The sequence below is a fragment of the Piliocolobus tephrosceles genome, chromosome 12 (assembly GCF_002776525.5).
Source record: "Piliocolobus tephrosceles isolate RC106 chromosome 12, ASM277652v3, whole genome shotgun sequence".
NCBI lineage: Eukaryota > Metazoa > Chordata > Mammalia > Primates > Cercopithecidae > Piliocolobus > Piliocolobus tephrosceles.
In genome coordinates, this window is record NC_045445.1 from 75040936 (window position 1) to 75057127 (window position 16192).

General features: G+C 38.4%; 1 pseudogene across 1 annotated transcript; it reads left to right on the forward strand.

Annotated features, from left to right (window-relative positions):
- Positions 1-1789: 1789 nt before the first annotated feature.
- On the forward strand, positions 1790-2584 carry LOC111536056 (annotated as a pseudogene). The gene has a single exon (XR_002729641.1). The product of XR_002729641.1 is annotated as an acidic leucine-rich nuclear phosphoprotein 32 family member B pseudogene (transcript).
- Positions 2585-16192: the final 13608 nt, after the last annotated feature.

The following is a 16192-nucleotide window of genomic DNA, read 5'->3' on the forward strand; positions in this document are numbered from 1 at the left end:
CTCTTTCTCTCTTCCTTCCTTCATTTCTTTCTTTTTCCTTCCTTCCTTCCTTCCTTCCTTCCTTCCTTCCTTTCTTTTCTTTTCTTTCTTTCTTTCTTTCTTTCTTTCTTTCTTTCTTTCTTTCTTTCTTTCTTTCTTTCTTTCTTTCTTTCCTTCTTTCCTTCCTTCCTTCCTTCATCTCTCTCTTTCTCTCTTCCTTCCTTCATTTCTTTATTTTTCCTTCCTTCTTTCCTTTCTTTCTTTCTTTCTTTCTTTCTTTCTTTCTTTCTTTCTTTCTCTCTCTCTCTCTCTCTCTCTCTCTCTTTCTTTCTTTCTTTCTTTCTTTCTTTCTTTCTTTCTTTCTTTCTTTCTTTCTTTCTCTCTCTCTCTCTCTCTCTCTCTCTCTTTCTTTCTTTCTTTCTTTCTTTCTTTCTTTCTTTCTTTCTTTCTTTCTTTCTTTCTCTCTCTCTCTCTCTCTCTCTCTCTCTTTCTTTCTTTCTGGCTTTCTCTCTTTCTTTCTTTCCTGCTTTCTTTCTTTCTCTTTCTTGAGACAGAGTATCTCTCTTTCACCCTGGATGGAGTACAATGGCACAATCCTAGCTTGTTCACTGCAGCCTCCAACTCTCAGGCTCAGGAGATTCTCCCACCTCAGCTTCCCAGGTACCTGGGACTACAACCATGCACCAGGGCGCCTAGCTAATTTTTGTACTTTTTGTAGAGATGGGGTTTTGCCACATTTCCCAGGCTGGTCTCAAACTCCTGAGCTCAAGCAGTCTGCCCACCTCAGCCTCCCAAAGTGCTGAGACTACAGGCATGAGCCATTGCACCCAGTGGGATTTTCTCAAACAGTTTTTATTGAGCTCCAATTGACATATAATAAGCTGTACATATTTAAAGTGTATAACTGATTACTTTTTTATGTATAATACACCAGTTGAAATATTACCATAATAAAAATAATGAACATGTCCACCAGTCCCAAGTTTTCTCATGCCACTTTCTTCCCACTCCTTTCCACATGCCCACAGTCCTACCACTAATTTACTTTCTGTTATGATACATTAGTGTCATGGGTTAAACTGTGTCCCCCCAAAAATGTATATATCGAATTCCTAATTCTAGAATCTCAGAATGTGACCCTATTTGGAAATCTGATTGTCACAGAGATAATCAATTTAAGATTATGGTGGCCCTTGATCCACTATGACTTACATTACAAAAATGGAAATTTGGACACAGAAGCACATGAAGGAAAATGCCATGTGACAATTAAGGCAGAGATCAGGGTAACCCTTCTACACCCAAAGGAACACCAAAGATTGCCAGCAAACTGCCAGAAACTAGTGAAGAAACATGCAACCAATGCTTCCTCCTATCCCCCAGAAGGAACCAGCCTGCCCACACCGGAATCTCATATTACTAATCTCCAGAACTGTAAGACAATAAGTTTCTGTTGTTTAAGCCAGTCATTTTATGCTACTTCATTATGGCAGCCCTAGAAAATTAAGACATTTAGTTTGCATTTCCTAGGCTTTTAGATAAATGGACTCATACAACCATGTGTGCTTTTTTCTGGTTTCTTTCACAGAAAAATTATTTAGAAATTCTACTATGTTTTGCACTCCCGTGGGTAACTTGGCTCCGGGGGCTCTGCTCGCCTGCCCTTAGGCCGCCAGCCACTCAGGACAGCGCCGCCGGCCTCCGCCGCGAGCAAACGCTTCCGATGGCCTTCGCTGCGCAGGCAGGGACGCCTCTCCCCTCTCTGCCCCCGCCGCGGAAAGTTAAGTTTGAAGAGGGGGGAAGGGGGAACATGGGCATGAAGAGGAGGATCCACCTGGAGCTGAGGAACCAGACCCCGGCAGCTGTTGAGAACTTGTCTTGGACAATTGCAAATCAAATGATGGAAAAATTGAAGGCTTAACAGCTGAATTTGTGAACCTAGAGTTCCTCAGTTTAAGAAATGTAGACTTGATCTCAGTTTCAAATCTCCCCAAGTTGCCTAAATTGAGAAAGCTTGAACTCAGTGAAAATAGAATCTTTGGAGGTCTGGACATGTTAGCTGAAAAACTTCCAAATCTCACACATCTAAACTTAAGTGGAAATAAACTGAAAGTTAGAATGTCTGAAAAGCCTGGACCTCTTTAACTGTGAGGTTACTAACCTGAGTGACTACCGAGAGAGTGTCTTCAAGCTCCTGTCCCAGCTTACCTACTTGGATGGCTATGACCAAGAGGACCAGGAAGCACCTGACTCAGATGCCCAGGTGGATGGTGTGGATGAAGAGGAGGATGAAGAAGGAGAAGATGAGGAAGATGAGGAGGATGAGAATGGTGAAGAAGAGGAGTTTGATGAAGAAGATGATGAAGATGAAGATGTAGAAGGGGATGAGGAGGACGATGAAGTCAGTGAGGAGGAAGAAGAATTTGGACTTGATGAAGAAGGTGCAAGATGAGGATGAAGATGAAGAGGAGGAAGAAGGCAGGAAAGGTGAAAAGAGGAAGAGAGAAACAGATGATGAAGGAGAAGATGATTAAGACCCCAGATAACCTGCAGAAACAGAACTGTTCAGTGTTGATTGGACTGCTCATGGATTTGGTAGCTGTTTTTAAAAAAAAAAAAAAAAAAAAAGAAAAAAGAAAAAAAAGGTAGCTGTGATAGAAACCCTAGGACACCCACCCACCCAAAGAGCCAAAGAATAGTTCTTGTGACATTCTGATTTCCTTCCATATAGTTCCTCATGGTAATCTACCACCAAGCTTGTGGACTTCACCCCAACAAAATTGTAAGCATTGTTAGGTTTTTGTGTAAGACTCTTGCTGTAGCGTGGATAGCTGTGACTGGTGAGTCTACCATCTGTGGCTACCAGTTACACGGAGATTGTAACAGCATTTTTACTTTCTGTACAACAAAAAAGCTTTGTAAATAAAATCTTAACATTTTGAAAAAAAAAAATTCAACTATGTTTTTAGGATATAAATAATTCATTCTGTTTTATTGCTGAGTGGTATTCCATTGTATAGACATACCACAATTTGGTTATCCATTCACGTGCTGATAGAATCTAGGGTTGTTTCCAGTTGGGATTATTAAAAATAAAGATGCCATGAGCATTCACGTACAAGTCTGTTATCAACATATGCTTTCATTTCTTGGGTAAATACAAATGAGTGGAATGACTTGATCATATGGTAGGTATCTTTAACTTTTTAAGAAGCTAACAAATTATTTTCCAGAGTATTTTGCAAAGTACCATTTTACATTCCCATCATCAGTGTATGAAAATGTCAGTTATGCCACATGTTTTTCAATACTTAGTATGGTCAGGCTTTTAAATTTTAACCACTCTAATAAATGTACAGTGATATCTTATTCTATCTGTAATTTGCATTTCTCTAATGACTAGTTACATCAAACATTATTTCCTTGTTTATATTTCTTTTTTTTTTTTTTTCTTTTTTTTTTTTTTGAGACAGAGTCTCGCTCTGTCGCCCAGGCTGGAGTGCAGTGGTGCAATCTCGGCTCACTGCAAGCCCCGCCTCCTGGGTTCACACCATTCTCCTGCCTCAGTCTCCGGAGTAGCTGGGACTACAGGCACGCGCCACCTCGCCTGGCTAGTTTTCTGTATTGTTTTTAGTAGACACGGGGTTTCACCATGTTAACCACGATGGTCTCGATCTCCTGACCTCGTGATCAGCCCCTCTCGGCCTCCCAAAGTGCTGGGATTACAGGCTTGAGCCACCGCGCCCGGCCTAGTACATCTTTTATTATTATATTGTCTTGAGTTTTTTTTGTGGCGAAGTCTCGCTCTGTCGCCCAGGCTGGAGTGCAGTGGCTGGATCTCAGCTCACTGCAAGCTCCGCCTCCCGGGTTTACGCCATTCTCCTGCCTCAGCCTCCCGAGTAGCTGGGACTACAGGCGCCCACCACCTCGCCCGGCTAGTTTTTTGTATTTTTTTAGTAGAAACGGGGTTTCACCGTGTTCGCCAGGATGGTCTCGATCTCCTGACCTCGTGATCCGCCCGTCTCGGCCTCCCAAAGTGCTGGGATTACAGGCTTGAGCCACCATGCCCGGCCGTATATTTCTTATTTCATGATGTGTCTGTTCAAATATTTTCCCCTTGTTTTTAATTCCAGTTTATTTCTTAATTATTGAGATTTGAGAATTATTTAGAAATTGTAGATTTAATTCCTTTATCAACTATTTATTTTGCAAATGTTCTATTCCAACCTTTGGCTTGTATTCTCATTGTCTTAACAGCACCTTTGGGAAAACCAAAGTTTTTAACTTTGATACAATCCAATTTATCAATTTATTGTTTATAGATCATGCTTTTCACCATGCATGTGACCTTCTAGAAATAGTTTTTCTAAACCTAAGTCACAGTGATATTCTTTTATATTTCCTTCTGGAAGGTTTTACCGTTTTAGGATTTATATTTAGCTCTATGACCCATTTTGAGGTAATTTTTGTACATAATGCAATGTATGGATAAAAGTTCTTTTTTGCAGGTTTTGATATTCAGTTACTTCAGTGCTTTTTGTTGAAGACAACCTTTCTCTATTAAGTCGTCTTTTCATGTTTGTAGAAAATCAATTGTTCATATATGTGTGGGACCACTTCTGGATTCTCTATTCTGTTCCTTTGATCTACTTTATATCAACATCACTATTTTGATTGCTGTAGCTTTACAATAAATCTTGAAATCAGATAGCTTTAGTTCTGTAGCTTTGTTTTTTATATTCATATCTCTTTTACCTATTCCTATGTCCTTTACATTTCCACATCAAATTTAGAATCAGCTCATACATTTTTACAAAAAAAAAAAAAAAAAGCCTGATGGAATTTTTATCTGAATTACTTTAAATATATAACTCAATGTAGAGAAAATTGGCACATTAATAATATTGTGTCTTCTGACCTATCAGCAGGTTATAGCTCTCTATATTTTAGATCTTTTGTCTTAGAAAATTCTGAAGTTTTCAATATGCAATTATTTTTCTAACACACTGCTATTTTCTAATTCACGTATTTTTCAAGTTTTTCAGTATACAACCCTTTTGTCAGATTTATCCCTAAGTTTTCTTTTTGTTTTGTTTTGTTTGTTTGTTTGTTTGTTTGTTTGTTTGTCTTCTTGAGATGGAGTCCTGCTGTGTCATCCAGGCTGGAGTGCAGTGGCGCCAAATCGACTCACTGCAAGCTCCGCCTCCCGGGTTCACGCCATTCTCCTGCCTCAGCCTCCTGAGTAGCTGGGACTACAGATGCCCGCCCCAAGGCCGGTTAATTTTTTTTTTTTTTTTAATTTTTTGTAGAGACGGGGATTCAACATGTTAGCCAGGATGGTCTCGATCTCCTGACCTCGTGATCCACCCGCCTCGACCTCCCATAGTGCTGGGATTACAGGTGTAGCCAATGCGCCCAGCCTGTCCCTAAGTATTTAATATTTTCAAAGCTATTGTAAATTTTCTTTTTATTACCATTTGTTACAGTTCATTAGTAGCATATGGAAATACAATTGATTTCTACATATTGATCTTATATCCTGTAATCTTGATAAGTTTATGAAATAATTCCAGTTGTTTTCTTGCACTTTCCTTTGCATGATTGCACTCTCTACATATATTGGCATGCATCTGTGAATAAAGATAATTTTTCTTCCTTATTTTTATTGTAAGTGCCTTTTATATTTTTATCTTGCCTTATTTAATTGGCTAGAACCTCCAGTTGAAGGTTGAAGATAAGTGGGGAGAATATACATCCTTGTCTGCTTTCTGATCTCAAGTAGAAAGCACTTACTCTTTCTCCATTAATTGTTATATCAGCTATTGAGTACTTTTAATCTTTATGGGCACATAGTAGGTATACATATTTATGGGGTACATGTGATCTTTTGATGCAGGCATATAATGGATAATAATCCCATCAGGGTAAGTGGGGTATCCATCACCTCAAGTATTTATCTTTCTTTATGTTGCAAATATTCCAATTATACCCTTTTAGTTATTTTTAAATGTACAGTAAATTATCGTTGACTATAGTCATCCTGTTGTGCTATCGAATACTAGATCTAATTTATTCTATCTAACCCTGTTGATTTTTTATAGATACCCTTTATTTGTAATTTTTGGTAGTTTCAAATACACGGGTAAATTCAATTGCTGTTACTCCAGTTTGGTAAGAAATGAAAATATATCCCCTTGCCACCATTTTTTCTGTTGTTGTTGTTTTGAGACGGAGTTTCACTCTTGTTGCCCAGGCTGGAGTGCAATGGTATCATCTCCACTCACTGCAACCTCCGCTCACAGCAACCTCCGCCTCCCGGGTTCAAGCAATTCTCCTGCCTCAACCTCCTGAGTAGCTGGGATTAGAGGCGTGCACCACCATGCCTGGCTAATTTTTTGTATTTTCAGTAGAGACAGGGTTTCACCATGTTGGCCAGGCTGGTCACGAGCTCCTAATCTCAGGTGATCCACGCGCCTCTGTCTCCCAAGTGCTAGGATTACAGGCGTGATCCACCGCGCCCAGCCGACACCACTATTATTTCTTATCTGAACTTATTTCTTACCTGAACCAGCCTTCTGACAAGTTTCTTTACTTCCAGTCTTCCCTTAATGTAATTCAATCTCTATACTAGAATAAGTTTTAAATATGAAAATGTGATCATGGTGTATCTCTAAGTAAATTATTTGATTATCCATGGCCTTCTCACCATGTTCTGCATCTCACTGACATGGCACCAAAGTCCCTTCCCAACCTGGTCCCTGCCTCCCTTTCAGCCTCACCTCTGCTCCTCTCCACCGCTCCAATATTATATGTTCCAACAACCCCAAACTTCAGGTTATTATCCACAAAAAATAACATACTTTTCCAAAGAGTGAAACTTTTCACCCACTCATACTACTCCTTCTGCCTTCCTCTTTGACTATTTAAAATCATTCGTTTTTCAAGAATCAACACAAACAACAATTACTCTATGAAGTTTTCCCAGTTCCCACAAGTGTTGATCTTCCTTTTAGTTTCTCTGAGACAATTTGTTCAACGCACTTTCGTAGAATTTCCTGTGTTTTATTATAAATATTTGTTTACATATCCTTGATGTACTAAAGTGAGGGTTGTGAATGTCAAGATGAATTGTGTTTCTTTTGCACCCCTAACCTCTGGCGCTTGTACCTAACACAATGCCTGATGCAAAGCATCTGCTCAGTAAATAAGTGTTGAGTGGATAAGTGAATAGTTAACTAGATTCTAAGTTTCCTTCTAGGTTTAGAAATATTTCTCAATATTCAGCTATTTCATGGCCACTTTCACAATTTTCTCATGTCAGCGTATGATCGCTATGATTGCTTACTTTATGTTTTACTTTAAGTCAACATACATTTTTACTTCAATACCGAGGCCAGCCTGTTCTAAGCAACTCTACCTGTGAATTCAGAAGCATTGTTTTAGTTATAGTTTTTTATTAAGTGTTCAGACTTCTACTTTTGGTGATAATTGGCAACAGATGCCCCTTGCTTAAAAAGATAGCTACTATGAATAAGTATTCTTGTATGAGCCTTTTTTGATAAATAATACTTGTACATATTATTGAGCATATGTGTTATTTTGATACATGCATACAATGTGTAATGATACTATTGGGGTATTTAGGATATCCATCACCTCAAAAAATTATCATTTATTTATGTTGGGAGCATTTTAACTCTTTTCTAGCTATTTTGATGTATACAGTCAATTCTCCTTAACTATAGTCACCTTACTGTGCTATTGAACACTAGAAGTTATCCCTTCTATTTATTATATGTTTGCACCTGTTAATCTCTCTTCATTCCCCCACCCACCCTTCTCAGTCTCTGTTAACCATTATTCTACTCTCTACTTCCATGAGATCAACTTTTTTTAGCTTCCACATATGAGTAAGAACATGTGATATTTGCCTGTCTGTGCCTGGGCTATTTCACTTAGCATAATGTCCTCCAGTTTGTTGCAAATGACACAATTTCATTCTTTTTTATGGCTGAACCATATTCTGGTGTGATTATACACTATATTTTCTTTATTCATTCTTCTGTTGATGGACTTAAGTCAATTCCATATCTTGACTATTATGAATAGTGCTGCAATAAACATGAGGGTGTAGGTATCACTTTGATATACTGATTTCTCTTCCTTTGGATAAATACCCACTAATGGGATTGCTAGATCTTATGGTAGTTCTATTTTTAATTAAAATTCTCATTACACATTGTATTTCTGAAAAGAATATCGCTGGTATTTTGATATGGATTACATTAATCTATAGATGGCTTTGAGCAATGCGGACATTTTTACAAAATCAATTCTTTTGATCCATGAACACGGGTTGTTTTTCCATTTGTTTGTGTCTTCTTCAATTTCTTTCATCAATGTTTAGTAGCTTTAGTTGTAGAGGTCTTTCATCTTATTCTTTAAATATATCATTATATTATATATTATTATGTTGTCTGAAAAGAAGGATAATTTCAATTCCTCTCTTCCAACTTGGATGCCTTCCATTTCTTTCTCTTGCATGATTTCTCTGGCTAGGAGTTTCAGTGCTATGTTAAATAAGAGTGGTGAAATTGGGCATCCTAGTTCCAGTTATTACAGGAAAATATTTCATCTTTTCCCCATCCAATATGATATAGACTGTGGGTTTCTCATATGTGGCCTTTGTTTTGGTTAGGTATGTTCCATGTATGCTTAATTTGTGGAAAGTTTTTTATTATGAAGGGATATCAAATTTTAGCAAATGCTTTTCCTGCATCTATTGAGATAATTTATGGCTTTTGTCCTTAATTCTTTTTCTATGATGTACTGCATTTATTGATTTGCATATGTTGAAACATGTTTAGATTCCTGAAATTAATCCCACTTGATTATGGTATATTACCTTTTTTTTGTGTTATTAGATTCGTTTTGCTAATATTTTATTGAGGATGTTTGAGTCTGTATTTATGAAGGATATTGGTCTATGCTCTTCTTCTTCTTTTTTTTTTTTTTTTTTTTTTTTTTTTGTCTTTTCTGGTTTTGGTATTAGGGTAATTCTTGTAGAATGAGTTAGAAAGAATTCCTGTCTTCGTAATGTTTTGGAATACCTTAAGAAGAATTTGTGTTAATTCTTCTTTATAAGTTTGGTGGAATTCATGTATCAATCCATTTACTTACTCCTGGTCTTTTCTTGTTGGGAGATTTTTATTATTGATTCAATCTTATTTCTCATTGCTGATCTGAACAGTTTCCTGTTTCCCTTTCTTATTCAATCATGGTAGCTTATATGTGCCCAGTGATTTATTAATTTCTGTTAGGTTTTACAATTTGTTGGCATATTGCTGTTCATGATCAGTAATGATTCTTTGTATTTCTGTGGCATCAATTTAATGATCTCTTTTTATCTCTGATTTTATTTATATGGGATTGTTTTTCTTAGGCTAGCTAAGGATTTGTCTATTTTGTTTAGATTTTCAAACAACCACCATTTTGTTTTTATGATCCTTTGTATTTTTTTTAAGTCTGTATTTTAATTCTACTTTGATGTTTATTATTTCTTCTCTTATACTCATTTTGAGTTTGGTTTGTTATTAATTTTGTGGGTCCTTTAAGTGCATCAGTAGGTTTTTAATTTAAAATATTTCTATTTTGATGTAAGTGTTAAGTCCTGTAAACTTCCCTCTTAGCAATGCTTTTGCTGTATTTTACAGGTTTTAGTATGTTGTGTTTCCATTTTCATTTGTTTTTTCAAAGTTTTGTATTTCCTTCTTAATTTTTCATTAACTCAGTGAACACTCAGGAGTTTCCTGTTTAAGTTTTTTTTGTTGCACAGTTTCCAAAGTTCCTCTAGTTATTAATTTTTAGTTTTACTCTGTTGTGGTTTGGGAATATACTGAATATAATTTTAACTGTTTTTTAAAAAATTGAGACTTGCTTTGTGTTCTAACATATAATCTATCCTGAAGAATGTTCCATGTGCTGAGGAGAAAAATGCACATTTTTCAGCTTTTGGATGAAAGTTTTGGATAAATGTCTGTTAAGTCCTTTTGTTTTAAAATAAAATTTAAATTCAAGGTTTCTTTGATGGTTTTTGGTCTAGATGATCTATCCAATGGTGAGAGTGGGAGGGTAAAGTCTCTATTATTGTATTGTAATTTATATCTTCCTTTTTAGGTAATAATATTTTCTTTATATATCTGGGTGCACCAGTTTTGAATACATATTTGTTTCAAATTCTTATATTCTCTTGCTGAATTGATCACTCTATATAATGACCTATTTTTTTCTCCTTTTACTGTTTTTGAGTTAACATCCATTTTATCTAAGTATAGCTACTCCTACTCGATTTTGGTTTTCATTTGCATGAAATATCTTCTTTTCATCCCTTTATTTTTAGTCTTTATGTGTCCTTAGAGGTGAGATGAGTTTATTTTAGGTAGCATATAGTTGGGTTATGGCTTTTTTGTTCATTTGGTTAGTCTATATCTTTTAAGTGTAAAGTGTAATCTATTTACATTCAATGTTGTTATTGATATGTGAGGGCTTATTCCTGCCATTTTACTAATTTCCGTTTGTTTATGTGACCTTCAGTCCTTTCTTTTGTTTTTAATCATTGTAGTTTGGTGGTTTTCTGTAGTGGGAACATTTGAGTTTTTTCTCTCCCTTATTTATGTGTTTGCCATACCAGTGGATTTTATACTTCCATGTGTTTTCATGATGGTAAATATTATCCTTTCATTTCCAAGTGTAGGGCTCCACTTAGCATTTCTTGTAGGGTTGGTTTAGTGGTTATAAATCCTTTCAGATTTTGCTCATCTGGCAAGAACTTTATTTCTCCTTCATTTTTGAAAGGTAGTTTTGCTGGCTGTGGTATTCTTGGCTAAATGATTTTTTTTTCTTTCAGCAACTTAAATATATCATACCTTTCGTTCCTAGCCTGTGAGGTTTTTGCTGAAAAATACACTGTTAGTCTAACGGGAATTCCTTCATATGTAACTTCATGCTTTTCTCTTGCTGTTTTTAGAATTCTCTCTTTGTCTTTGACTTTTGACAGTTTGACTATAATGTGACTTAGAAATGATCTTTTTAGGTTGAATCTATTTGTGAGTATACTTTGAGCCTCCTATATCTGGATTTCTATAATTCTTGCAAGATTTAGAAGTTTTCAGCCATTATTTCATTAAATAGGTTTTTATGCTTTGTCCATCTCTTCTCCTAGGAATTCTAGAATTTAAATATTTGATCATGGTATGTTGTCCCATTGATGGCAGTGGCAGCCTGACTTGAGTAGCTCCTGCAATGACACTGCTCCGGCAGGGAAGGTGTAGTTGGGGATGCACACTCCACAGAGCTGGTGGGAGCCAGGAACAGGCAGGAGCCCTGCCCCTTTCTGAGATGACAGGGTGGGAGCCCTGCTCTCCTGGGTGCAGCTGCAGCTGCAGAGCCATGGTCATGGACCCATGAATCCCTGTGATCTCGGGCCCAGCAAGCCCCCTTCCCCCACAAGGTTCAGAAGTGCCTGCTCTGGCTGATTGGCCTCTCCTTGCTCCTGGTGTCTACTCCAGGGTGGAGCAAAGTTGTGGTCAAGCCTGGGTGCTGTCACAATCCAGCTGGGTGTGCACACACTCAGGGTGGTACTGGTACACCAATCTCCTGCTGCCTTGGCCCCCTCCTAGCTGACAGGCATGGGAGGGAGACCAAAGGAGGGCTAAGAGTGGCACCATGCAGGCCTGCAGGTTCCCCTAAACACAAGCAGCCTGGGCATGGTGGATGACATGTAGATGGCAGCACTAGGCAGACAGGCTCCTTGGTGGAAAGGGACAGGTTCCCAGTGAAGCCCCTCCTTCAAGTCAGCAATGGCCTGAAGTCTGGGGTCTGGGCTGTCTGTTCCAGGTGGAGTCCATGGCCCAGAATAAGAACTTATGGTGCTTTTGCCAGGCCCACACATGGCCGCCCATGGACCAACCAGCATGTACTTCCTCCCTTCTAAAGCCCATAAAACCTTCAGATTCAGCCAGACTCAGAGAGGTTGGGACTACCAGATGTGGGAAATAACTACTCACTTTGGGTCTCCTTGACTCATCAGGATGACCTGCCTGCAGAAAGGAACTACTTACTATGGGTATCCTCTCTTCTGAGAACTGGACACTCCTCTGGGACACTCATCAGGAGACTTTGGGTCTCCTGAGAGCTATTCTGTCACTCAACGTAGCTCCTCTCTGCCTTGCTCACACTCCAGTTGTCTACCTACCTTATTCTTCCTGGACATGGGAAAAGAACTCATGGCCCACTAAATGACATGACTGAAAGAGCAGTAACACAAACAGGGATGAAACACACTGCTCACTTGCCACATTGTGGGCAATGAGAAGGAGAGACAAGCTGCAGCCTTTCACGGAGCCCAGACCTAGGAATTCCCCAGGCCAGGGCTGTGACACACTTTCTGGAACTTCGCAGGTCCTGACATCTCCAAACTTCCAGCTTCTACTGCATTCCCTGGCACCCATGGTGGAAGCCACTTGTGGTGTGACCGCTCCAGCTACAGCCTTGCATGAAGCGAGTGTCTGTACTGGCTCCAGGAGCAGCCCACCCCACTGCAGCAGGCATGCCTGGATGTGTGCAGTGGCAGGACTCCATGCTCACTCACACACCCCTTGCCGCTCTATGTCTGGCTCACCCTTGGCAGGCATGGGATCCAGGCCAGTAGTACAAGCTGATTGCAACTTGCTGGGCTGAGTGTGTGGAACAAGCCCAGTGAGATCAAGCAAAACTTGGGCAAAGGAACCACTGGCCACAGAAGTTTCCAGCTGGAATAGCAACACACTAAAGATTCTGTGACACTATATTTTACATAGACTCTTCATTTTAAAATAATTTTAACTTGTTTAGAGATGGTGTCTCACTTTGTTACCCCAGCTGGAGTGCACTGGTGGGATTAAAGCTAATTGGTACCTTGAATTTCTGACTCAAGCAGTCCTTCAACCCCAGCCTCCTGAGTAGCTGGGACTACAGGCACCAAGAACCACACCCAACTGTTTCATTTTAATTTTATGTAGAGATAAGGGTCTCTCCATCTTGCCCAGGCTGGTCTTGAACTCCTGGGCTCAAGTGATCCTCCTGCCTCAGCCTCCCAAAGTGCTGGGATAACAGGTGTCAGCCACTGCACCTGACCCACATAGGCTTTTTACATTATTTTAATCTTTTCTTTGTTTTTCTTGTCCAACTGAGTAGTTTCAGAGGACATGTCTTGAAATTCAGAAATTCTTCTGGATTATCTAATTTATTGTTTAAGGTCTTGAGTGTGTTTTTCTTTTCATCCATTGCATTCTTTAGTTTTAGAATTTCTATTTGATTCTTTCTTAAATTTCTCATTCAAATCATGAATTGTTTCCTGATTTTAATTTCTCTGTATTTCTGTGTTCTATCCTATCTTATAGAGTTTCTGTAGTACCAGTATTTTTAATTCTTTTCTTCAAGCATTTCATAAATTTTCTTTTCTTTGGAGTCTATTACCAGAGAATTCTTGTGTTCCTTTGGAGAGATTATCTTTCTTTGCTTTTCTTATTTCTTTTGTTCTTGGTTTCATATCTGTGCATCTGGAGTAATACTTCTTCGAATTTTATGTATTGGCTTTCATAGGGAAAGATTTTTTTCTATAGATGTATCTTTCATGTTGGTTGGGTAGAAATATATTTGACTCTGATTCTGGGTGGGTAAAGCAGTGTACTCTCTGTATGATTTCTTCAGCTGTAACCAACATCAGTTGTGTTTTTAAGTTCTGAAATATCTTAGACTGTGGTTTTTATTGGATGCTGCTGTAAGGTTTTGCTCTGGACAGGGACATTAGGTGGGCTGATCCTTGGGCACTAGTGGTGGTGGCATTAGGCAACACAGACCTGTCTTTAGTCCCCCTGATGGTATGTACAGGCACCAGCTGGGGCAGACAGAGTAGGCTCCCAGATTGTGTGTTTGGGTGCTGGGTGCCAGGAAAAGTGGTAGTGGGTGGAACAGGTCTGTTATCAGGCTCTTGATAATGTATTTGAGCACCAGCACTCGTGGGTGGAATCAGTCAATCCCCAGACTCCCAGATGATGTGCATAGGCACCAATGATAGGGGTGAGAAGTGGGTAAGTCTTGTCCTCAGTCCCCCAGATGGTGCACTCAGGTACCATTGGCAGTGTGCAGGACAGTTCAGCTCCCAAACCCTAGACTACATGTTTGGGTATTGGTTTCAGGCAGGGGAAGCCCTATTGATAGCTTTTGTAATATTAGTTGAAGACATGCTCAAATTAATATTCAAATTAAAGGTATTCATCCATGTATCAACTATAATCAACTTACAAGCCTATCAGTGATATAAATTTCACACTTTAGGAGTCACTGAGTCATATAATTATGCAATTCTTTCTCTTTCTCAGGGTCACACAGCTAGTGGCAATACTAGTACTGGAACCCTGGTCTTCTGGCCGCCTATCCAAAAAATGCCCTACTAGATTGAACTACATCTTCAAAAATACACATTCAATAAAGAAATGAATGGATAGATATGTACCAAGGAAAAAGATGGAGAAAACAGGGAAACTTAGTTTAGTGCAAAGTATTGAATATATTGTCTGTTCCAAACCAATATATGAAAGATACAGAAAATGGAAGGTAAAACATGAGGTGACTATTGGCTCAGTAAGGTGATTCATATTATCTTTCAGAGGGTCCTAATGCCAGGTGACTAAGGAAGTCACAGAAGCATTCATGTCTAGCTCCAGATAATTCTCTCTCTGTAGTTTATCTCTGGATTCTTTCATTTAGTAGAGCTTATGCCTGGAGGTATAGCCTAAGGCTGTTTTCCATTTGTCTTACCCTATGCACAGACTGGTCATCAGGCATAAACTCCAAAAAGGCTAAATTTCTGAGTTATCAATTTATATCAGGAAATGTGAAGATTACTTTTTCCAAAAAGGGAGAAAACAAAGGTGGTGAGAAAAACATTAATGTACTGAGTACAAACCTGGGAGTCAAAGTTTCTGAATCCCCATCATTGTCCTCTCACTGATTCAGTTTTAGAAAAACAAGTATGTTTAAGAAGTTTCCAGAATAAACGTATACCTTGGTTTAATTCAGGAATAGATTCATCATTAAGATCTATTTTGACAAGCAAAAGAGTAAATATGTTGGCATTCATACAGAATGGATACCCTTTAATGAGTCCTTTTAATAGATTAGCTCAGCAGAAACACTGGTTCTGGACCAATTTATTTGCAGAATCTACCCTGTAGAAGTCTTTTCCTTGAACTAAGTGACTGCATATTTATGATGTAGTTTTTATGGGTGCTATTGTTTCCACTAGAGCTGTGATGTCCCATCTAGAAGTATAGCAATCTAAATTACAGAGTGCAAGATTGAACACTGCTGAGGAAATTCCACAATAGCAGTTATAAATCCACCATTGTAAATCTACCAGAAAAAGGAGAATCAGTACATGTTTTTACTAATATATCCAAAATACTTTGGAAAACTTAGGGTTAGGGCCTGATTGACCTGCTAAGTCATGTTATTTCACCACCACCACCAAGCATACACTTGCACATTTTCTACCTAACATTGGCATGTCTAATTTGAAGAAATGGCAGCTACCAAAATATGTTTGGATACTGACGGATTTGACAGTCCCATAGGCGGCCTTCTTTAATCTTTTAGATTTTCATTGTGGTTAAAAAAACAATGGCAAGTTATTGTATTTGTTTCAAGGTTGTCTGAATTAGATCAGTTATTCTCAATGTGTGGCACCCACCTCATCAGCAGCATCAGAGACTCTTGGTAATTGAAAATGCAAAATTTCTGGCCCCACACAGACCAATTAAATTGAAACTCTGGGAGTGGGGTTCAGCAGTCTGTATTTTAACAAGCTTTATAGATATTTCTATTCATCTCATTTTATCCAATGTAGAAAGTCTTATTGTAATTTAAGTAAGATTGTCACCTCAGTACCTTTTGTCCTTCTAGGGTGTTCTCCTCATAGTCCTATACACATCTGTTTGTATACCTTCTTGTTTTTGCTCATGTTATGAACCTTTCCCTATTGCTACCTAATTTCATCATCACTTATCTATCCAACTTCTACCCATACTTAAGATATCATTACCTTACACTATTAAGCATTTTTGTATTACTCCATTCTCATGTTGCTAATGAAGACATATCCAAGACTGGGTAA